Raw genomic sequence first — 10,272 nt, 5'->3', positions numbered from 1 at the left:
TCAAAAATGCCAATTTTATCGCATTAAAATATTTCAAAACCTGAAAAAGAAAAATAGATTCATATTGTGAAGAAATGCCAGACCAGAATGAAAAGGAGGCACTTCACTGCTTTCACAGCCTAATGATGGCTTGATGAACCCAGCAATTCCCAGTGAGGGAGCCAAGCAGCCTCATGGGCCATGTACAGCAACTCTGTGACTTATGGCTTCATACTCTTCAACTGGCCTCTCCAGCACCAGCTGATAAATCAACACACAAGTCATTAAATGGTTCATTATCCCAGCAATATGATTCATTCTCTCTGCCAGGAAGAAAGAAGAAATGATGGGCATCTTCTGCTTGTACCCATGGCTGTCCATCAATAGAACAGATTAAGTGCATGAGGGAGTTGGGTTTGGTGTAAAGGTCAATGGGATGCTTCATGTGCCAATTTTTCTTCTGCAAGGCTTGACCTCTTAGCAGGGGAAAATAGTGTGGACAAAGAGGAAGAGAATGTGGTTATCCTGCTGTGTAGACAGCTTTTTAAAATAAAATAATAATTTACTCCAAAAATAAGAGCCATGACAGAAGAGAATGGAAACAGGGTTTGCACCTGGTCACCATGAAGTCTGGCAGCATCAGTAACCTTTGCTTAGGAAAACATCACTTTTTTACCATGCATTCACATTTCAGATTGTCCATGGCAGCCAGTAGGTCTGAATAAGAATTACAAGATCTATAATAAACGAGTCTCTGTCATCATATTATGCTGAAGATCATATAACATCCCTCTAAAGATAAAAGAGTGGGGAAAAAACCTCTGGTCTAACCTAAGAAAAAGGAGAAAAATGTGTATGACCATTACATCACAGAAACAATGAAGAGAAGCAAATGTGTGTTCTTACTTCCAGTTATTCATCATATATCAGCATCCATTAAAAAATTTAAGAACAAGCTGATTGATAAAAAGATTGTGTCCTTGTCTTAATCACAGTAACTCAAAGCTTTGTCTTCAGAATTGAAGGATTGTTACCTTCCTTCCCAAGATTTTATTTGCAACAAGAGTTTGACTTTCTAAGAGTGCTTGGGGTTTTTTTCTTCTGTCAGAAAAACACTCAAAAAACAACAGCAGAAACACTTGCAGTATGACACTTAGAGGAGATGGGAAAGATTAGGTTTTCCTAAAGGTATCAGGGAATTGTGTAAAACCAGAGTAAGAGCCAGAATTTGGGCTAATTTTGTATCCAGGGTAAGTCCAAGGGTTTTTACCAGAACCTTTGGTTAGAGCTTTCCACACAAAATTAGATACAGCAAGATTCAAAGGATATTTATGCAAATACTACATGAGAGTGATGGTATTTATATAAATTATTTTATATAGCTACACTAGACAGGTCTGTTCCTCAAAGGGAAAACATTTCCAAATTTCCAGATTATGAATATTCCTTATAAAACATCACATTTCAGTGTCCTTGCAGCCATGGGCCAGAGAGATGAAGACATTCAGGCACAAATTTTAATAATATCACTGCACTTGTATAAAGATCCAATTTTCTGAAATTTGAAAGCCCAGGTATTTTTCACCAGTGCCAGCTGCACTGTAAGTACAGACCTGTTACATTTATTCCTGGATATCAGCTATCATGCACCTCTCAAGAGGTGGAATATAAACTGCCAGAGCAGCAGGATGGTTCTGCTTGAACAGATCATGGGGATTGCATGGTCTGGCTTTGAGGCTTAACAGGACTGCAGCTCTTCCTGCAGAAATTCCTAACAAATACCTGCTCCTCAGCTGGCACAGCACGCAAATACAACAGGTTTAGGAGGCAGGAGAAAGATTCTTTGCTGTTTCAAGTTACTGATCAGAAATAAGTATTGCTCAAAAGAATTAAGTCTCAAAATCATACCTTAAATTGAATGGCTGAAAAAATTCTCTATGGAAAGTAGTAATTTGGGAATTGGAAGACTTTTTTTTTTTTTTTCTTAAATTTGGAGGTAAAAATCTAAACCAAAAAAAAAAGTACCGTATTCCCAAAGCAACTCAGAACTTGCTGCTTCTGCAGAATACAAGGAGCGAAGAGGTGGAAGGAAAATGGAAAAATGAAAGGTGGAAAAATGAAAAAGCAATGTATGGGCCTAATTCTTTTCCTTTTAATCTGGAGATATCCCCATAATTTGCTACCAGTGGCAGAAGGTAACAATTCCTGCCTTTCTCTTTGGGGAAGTGGGGGCAGAGTTCCAGAGTTTCAGGTCAAGCAAAACACCTTCAGATCTGCTTGGCTGAAAAGTCCTGGAGTGCTGCTAGAATCCTGATCATTTCAGAAAAATGTGAACAGTCTTCAGGTCATGGTCTCAGCTGACATACAAATTCCTGAGAATCAACAGGTTTTTGTGATTAAAGAAAAATACCCACCATGTGTAACATTCTTCTAGATGTGATTTGATCCCAAATGACCGTGGTTTAAAGATTTATTTCTCTGCACTAATGGCAGAACCATCTCCCCTCCCAGGCAGGACTCACTCGTTCTTAGGGTGAGAAAGGAAGGGCTTGAACCAAGTTCAGATTCCAGGGACAAGGCCCCACCCCAGGAGCTGACCTGACAAAGTCACCTCACCTCTGGCTGCTCTAATGCTGGAAATCCACCAAATGCCCCAGGGCCAGGCTGCAGCAGGTGCTCAGCAGCCTGCCTGCAATCACTGAATAAAAATAAAAACTAGAAAAGAGTTTCCCAAGAATTTCACCACTTGGATTCCTCAAGCTGGCATAAAAGCATTTTTTTATCTCTTGTCAAAAACAAAACTATTTTATTCTTTGGATTTAATGGCAACCATATTCTGCACTTTGGATTTTTGGGGAAAAAAGTATATCCTGTGAGGTTTTAATTTGAAATGTTAGTACATTCTAAGCACTCCTACATTTCCACAAAAATGTTGATTTCAACTTTATTCCATCTCAGTAAGTGTTCCTAGGAATTAAATGGAAATGACAGCAACAGAATTGGTTGTGGATAATGTATTTGGAACCAGACTACATAAACTAGTATTATGTATAATTAATTGATGATTACAGAGAGATCTGCCTTTCTAGACTGACTCCTATAAAGAGCACCTTATGCTATATCTTTGCAAATCTCTTTTCCTACAACTCAGAAAAATTTATGTCAAAAAGCAGTGAAATGTGACATATTCCCCCAGAGCAGAGACATTAACTTTTTCTGAAACTAGTCTGCCTGGAATAAAAAAAAATTAGCATAGAATTAACATTTTTGAAGACTCCTAATCTGCAAAATTATGTTATTGAAACTGACAGCAGTGAGGTTTGTCTCTTCACACAGGTCTAGGAAAGGATAACCTCAGAGGGACCAATGGGCCAGCCTCAACAACTAATCCTGATTCAGATACTTAGTAAAAGTAGTAAGAAAAAGGAATATGAGTAGTAAATCTTTTAGAAGAGATTTTTCCCTCTGTCCTCCCTGACAGGGCTTTAATGAGAATCAGAAGGGGAAAGTGAGGGTGTAGGGGAAGGAAAAACAAAAATCTTCAGAAAAGATCACTTATGAGGAAAAAGAAGAAAAGGAGGACTGATGAAAGGCACAAATAGCTCAAGTTCAAGATCTCCTAATTTTCTACTACAATCTAGTAAATTCTTCACATTTCACTAATTGCATATTTTCTTTGTCAAAATGCAAACTTTTAAGGAAAATAAGGGAAAATAAGCATATTTTTCAAAGTAAGAGTATTTAAATGAGTTTAAAAACATTTCTGATGTTTCAGAATTTGACATCCAATGTTTAGCTATAGTGACCATCAATTTTCATTCTGACATATACTGAATTTCACTCGTTAGGTGCTTTCTCCCCACATAGCTGCCTTTATATATACATTCTATATGCACTATATATCCTCTGTGCAGGATATATCGTCCTGCAGAACTATTCAGTAACTACTGGCAAGTATCAAAGGTGCTGGGTATGATTTCACAGAACATCTTTCAAAAGTATGAAATTGTTCCAGTATTGAATTCCAGAAGTCTGGGGTGTTTTAACCTGATATACAACAGGGGAAGGGACAGGAGAAGGGAAGGGAGAAAAAAGAAAAGGGAAAAGAGAAGAAAGAGAGAGAAGAAAGAAAGAGAGAAGGGAGAGAGAGAGAAGGGAGAGAGAAGAGAGAGAGAGAGAGTTATGTTGTATATCATATCACATATTTTAATGGTGCTTGAACTTGAAAACTACTGTTTTCCAAGCTGCACACTGAATGGAAGCACAGCATGACTGAACAGAGGCCATCTCCAAGCGCCACCAGTGTCCACACCGAGCAATTCGCGTCCCTGCAGCGGCCCGATCCCGATCCCATTCCCGGAGCTGTGTCCAGCTGTGGATCCAGCTGCGCACCCAGCTGTGCACGCAGCCCGAGATGCGGCGCTGGGGCGGAGTGGGGATGGCACAGGCACAGGGCAGTGCCAGCAGCGGGGGTGGCTTTGTCCCCTCCGGGTGCCCCGGAGCAGCCGCACCCCCGGCAGAGCCGGGACAGCGACATTGTGCATTGATCAGCCCAAATCAGAGCCGGCACATCGCTCCGGAGAGAGAAATCGCAGCTGAAGGGAACTTTTATACCAGAGTGCCTTCTAGTGGTGGTGGATCCCAAACCTCAGCTCCAAACAGAAATCCCAGCACCGGCCAAATGGTTATTCACTGAGCCAACCACAAAAATAGAGTCATGGGTGTCTTACGGGAAATGTTTGTTGCATGTCAGACCGACAGTTTTCCTGTTTATAAAAATAGAACCGTAATTTAGTCATAAAAGGGTATTATTTACCAAACACATAAGCAAGAAAATAATAGATGCTGAAATGCAGTGTTCATCTTTAGGAAAATACTTAATCTGAATTGCTGGTTTATGCCAGTAAGGAAAATTAGCAATAGTGTGAGTTCATTTCATTGAATAACTCTAAGAGTTATTATTTATTAGAATGATTTTTAACCGTATCAGCTACACATTTATGTAATATTGAGCTATAAAAGACATAGAAGTTTACACTTGGATACCAAAAAGAATTCACAGTCTTAACTAAAAGTTCCCAAATATATAAAACAGTCTGAAAAGGTGAAAAATAAATGGTCAGACTGCTCAGGAATCATTGCATTTTTCTCAGCCTATCAACCTGATCTGTGTTTTGCAGGAACTTTGCATTTCTATATTTGCACTGCAGGTGTAGCTCCCTGGCTGCTGTGTTTAATGTACTTTCACTAATGGCAGCCTTTGGAACAGCTCTCTAGCCTAAAGTGTGATAGGAGAACTGGGAACTGCTGGGGAGGGGGATTTGTGCATCTTCAGTCAACTCTGAGCTGTGTCCACACCACATTGGAGTCACTTCTTCAAGCATTGTTGCCTTTTCTGGAAACATCCCAAACCAGTGTCCAAAGCCATGGGAAATGTTTCCAAGGAACACCAAACTGGGCTGCTTATGCACCAAACTGCTGCTGTGTTTATTTGAATGCCTCAAAGACACCTCAGAAGTTTAATGGTTACAGAAAATGTAACCATTCTACCTTAGGGTTCACTAGTAAAAGTAGTCAAAGCTGATTACAGAATTCTATAGACAAGAAATAAACAATCCTTTGTTTCCAGCACCCTTCTGTGACTGCCAACCACATTATCACACACACATGCTTCTTAATTATCTTATTTAAACCCAAAAGTAAATGCTGCTGCTCCCATAATCCCCAACATGCACCTCTCAATTAGGACAGCTTTATACCAGAGGATCTATTCCTTTCTCATGATGCTGTGTTTAATTTATTTACATTTGTTGAAAAACACAACAAAAACCTCTGGTAATGTAGAGAATTGTTCATGCAGATAAAATCTGCTGACTCCAGACACCAGCTGAAGTACCAGTGCCACTGGAGTGCCCTCAGGTGGCCTCTGAGACAACAATTTCATAGGAAAAAAAGGTACATAGAAATAGAAATAGAAAATGAGGCAGATTTTCTTTTTGCCATGGGGTGACCAGCACGTGAGGGGAGGAGGCCTGGGCGGAGGAGCTCCATGCCCTGGGTGGGTTTGGGGTGGCTCATTCCCCCGAATACAGACCACTGGGTGTTGGGTGGCTCAGTGTTCCCCGGCTGAGATACAGGAGCTCCATGCCCTGGGTGGGTTTGGGGAGGCTCAGGTGTGTCCCCAGGCAACTGAATCTTAAGCACCTGGAAACCAAGAGATGGACTTTCAGGCACCAGGGGCTTTTTACACAGGTGTTTTATGGCTCTGAGAAATTCTAGGAAAGCTTTTCACACGCCCAATGCATGTGGGTAGTGTTTCCAGCTGAATGCCCTGATTAACAAGAGGCGGTCCCACCAAAGACAAGAAGAAAATATTGGGTTGGCTTTTACTGAAGGAAGCAATCAAATAGCATAAAACACTAAAAAAGTTAAAAATCATTAAAAATACAGATCTAGAATTATGGAAATACAAAGAGCATTTAAACAACTAAGAAAGTTTCAGTGAGACACTGCACAAATTTGCAAACACTTTCTTAGCAATAAATCCTGGTTTTTCAGAGCTTAAGTGAAGAACAGCATTGCTACAGCTGAGAGCACTCTCCAAAGATTCTTGACTGAGCGGTACGTGCATTTTCTACACCAGTACAGAAGGAAATGTTTTAGATCAGTTTAAATGGAAACAATATAATGTTGGCTGCTTTACCAAAGTAACTGAAGAAATCCCAGCTTTATGGTCTTGCTCTTTATCTATATTTTTTATTAAATTGCTTCATAAATAGTCTTCCTCTGAAATGAGAGAGAGCTCATCCTTCTGAAGGTGGTGAATCGATGGAGTGAATATCCATTTGTGATTGCTATCAGGCACACAGCAGTTTAGGGGAACACTTAAGCTTTAAAGAACAAGCTTAAATCTTACTGCAGACAATTATGTCCTTTGCTAAATAAAGAAAATGGTTGTAGTACCTCTAACAGAGGCTCATGGTTATGTTCAGCAGTAAGAAAAATAGTACAAGTAAAAGGTAATATTAGAGTAGCCTGGACACAAAAATACATAAGACAAATAGAAATTACCTGCTGAATTGGAGTGTCTTATATTAAAAAAAAAAAAATAAAATGTTTCTCCAGTTCAAACTTATAACCAGTGGGTCAGACTGTGTATTTGTGCTTGCCAGGACTGAGGTGGTTTCACAAGGCACAGAACAGAGTACATGTGCAAAACCATTTCAGCCCAGACATTCCTGGCACTGAGCTCCTGCCTAATCCAGCATTCTTACAGCTCTCAGCTGGAAACAGCAGCTACCAAAATGTTTGTAACACTTGGGAGAGCAGCTGGTGCTGGGCCAGGAGCTGGAGGTGCAGTGGAGCCCAGGATCAGCTCCTGGCACAGAGCAGAGGGAATCAAAGCCTTTTCTCTCTGCCAGAGTACACCTGGAGGGGGCACAGACCCCCCTGGCAGCACAGACAGCTCCAGGTGATGCACATGGGGTCAGGGAAAGGGAAAGCAACTTCCAGGAGCCCAGGGCAGGAGGAGGCTGAGCAGGTTTGTGCCCCTGTGAGCTGCTCTCTGTGGTGGTGCAGCGGCACAAATTCCTCCTGTGCCACCCCTGGCACGTTCCAGAGCCCACCCAGAGAGCTGTGCAGGTGCTCCCAATGGCTGGAACAGCAGCACAGCAGCTCCAGGGCAGGGAATGTTTGCCACTGCCACTGTCCTGAAGGACCCAGATGTGCAAGAGGCTCTGGGCAGTGCCAGCCCTCCATAAATCTCCTGTTATCTGCTGTGCCTGCCTGGGTATCAGAGCTCTAACCCAAGGCCGCTCATTCTAAATCATGTTTACTTTACATCTTCCTTCAGAAAAGGTCAGTTTTCTCTGATTTTTTGGTGTTTGCTTGTGTTTCCTTCATACATCTGCAGCTCAAATTATGATGGAGGTCTCCCCTGTATGGTGCCCTAAGCTTTCCTAAATTGATTACAATTAAAATAGACAGTTCTTTGACTGATCCTCTTTTCTTAAGCACAGCTAATGCAGATTAGCTGTCCACAGAAAGAGGCTTTAAGTATCCAGTGCAAGAAAAACCTCATACTAAACATTACCAGTGGCGTCACCATGTATCACTGTCATCATTCAATGCATTGTGCAGTTTGACAATATAACAAAAATTAACAACTAAAAATACTTCTGTGCTAAAAGACTCTTTTTTTTTCTTAGAATATAGTGAAAAAGACCCCACTTTTTTTTTCTTTTTACCCTCTCTCATGCATTTCATGTGTGCTGTCTCATTGAATAGCTCAAACTACAGCACAAAGTAATCCTTGGGTGTCCTTCTGCCTAAGAGTGACCACAGTTGTATGTACTGGAAAATATGGCTGTACAGAGAGCAATAAATTTGAAATTTCTTAACTGCTGTTCAATCTTAATTTTGTTTCTAAACATATCCAAACATATAAAATCAAAGATGTGTAATATGAAAATGAAAACATGACAAAACATGACAAACTGTCATATTAGAGCACAACATTTTTCACTATATTCTAAGAAAAAAAAATTCACAAAGTGTGAGCACACAAATTATTAAACCACAGGACTTTCAAAAATACATTTCTTAATTTTGGAAAAGGGTTTTGTTCTGTTTTCTGATGAAAAGTGATGGTCAAGAAAAAAATTCCAGCACAAGGAGGCAGATGAATAGAATTTGTACAACTTACTATATAAAAACCAACAAATTTTCTGTAAGATAAACTGTGCCCACAAAAAGCAGATGGATGCAAAGGACTGGTTCCTATGATACTGTAAGTGAAATAAACAGCAACCTTGCTCCATTCTGATTAGTCCTTACAGAACAGGTTGATGAGTATCTCAGTAGCTGTTGCAAGCACAGCAATCAATGCCTGTGAAATTAATGCAATTTTAAAATCCTTCCTACTACAAATTTTTTTAAGTATTCATTTGCTCATCCCCATTTCTCCTCCAGTGACTCAGAGCTTAGGCTACAGCTATTTAAACCCTCCAAAGACATTCCTGGACGAAAGCATGAAAGGCATGACTGAGTCCAAGGCCAGGGGAAAAGGAGAATGGTTGGTTCTTAACCTTCCCAGACATGAATCCTCAGGAATTACCCCAACAAAACAGAAGGGTCATTCAAGCACATCTAAGCACTGGAACCTTTGTCAATGCTTCCTTAAGAAATGCAGTTGTTTATCTGTAATCCAATTTCTACATGAAGATTTGGCCCAGCTTTGGGACAGATTTTCACTCCCAAAAACTTTCATTAATTACATATTCTTTCTATGCTTCAGTATCTGAGGAAGTCTCTTAGCTTTTAGAACTAACAAAAGTATTTCTTAAAAATTCCTTTGCAACCACTACTTTCTTCAGAAAAAGAACCTTTGATGACTAATTCTGCAGGAATACAGGTATTGAATTTGACTGGCACAAAGTTGATAATGCATCAAAACAAATGCCCTGGTTAAAGTTACCTGGACTCATCTCAGTGTGACAGCACATCCAGGACAGCCACACACCAGTGATACAGCACCTGCTCATGCAGAACTGGAAGGAAACATTTATTTTTTTTCAAACTTGTCACATTTCCAATAAAAAGGTTTAATAACAAACCCAAAAATTAGGATGAGAATTTCTGACAGACACAAGCAGCAGGGATGAGCCATGCTCCCTGCAGGCCACCATCAGGCAACGTGAACTTTATCAGAGCAACTACACAAAAACCACCTGGCAGGACCTGCTCAGGCTCACAAAAGGCCTGTGACAGAATTCTTCACAGGACTCTGCTAGAAAACCCAAATAAAAATATGATAAGAAGCAAAATACTTGCTCAAAACTACAAACTGTCCAGAGGATAGAGATTAAAGAAGGAATAATTGGTTTACTGTCAGTATGGCTAAAGAGTAACAGTAATACCTCGAGATTCTGTACAGAGCTTTTCTCTGCAATTTGACAGAAAACATGAGAATTTTCTATCTGCCCAGCTTGGTCAAAAAAACCCACCAAAACAGAACATATGGATGATCTGGAATAGAGATGGTGAGCAACATCCAGAGGCACAGATCTGTGGTTTTGTTAGGTAGATTGTGTCCTGCACACCAAATAATTGCTGAGAATAGTTGGGTGCTCCTGCTCCAGGGCCATGGAGCTGTGCCACTGCTGCTGCAGAGCCTCTGCCAGGCTCCCTCTGCCTCCACGGCTGGGGCAGCTCTGGCCTGAGCTGCACTCTGCCAGCTCCTACAATTCATGCACCCCATCTCCTGAACAAAGGAACTCTTCATGGAAGTATTGC

Source organism: Camarhynchus parvulus, chromosome 11 (assembly GCF_901933205.1).
Source record: "Camarhynchus parvulus chromosome 11, STF_HiC, whole genome shotgun sequence".
In the NCBI taxonomy this organism is placed as follows: Eukaryota; Metazoa; Chordata; class Aves; order Passeriformes; family Thraupidae; genus Camarhynchus; species Camarhynchus parvulus.
Note: the sequence above shows the minus strand (reverse complement) of the source record.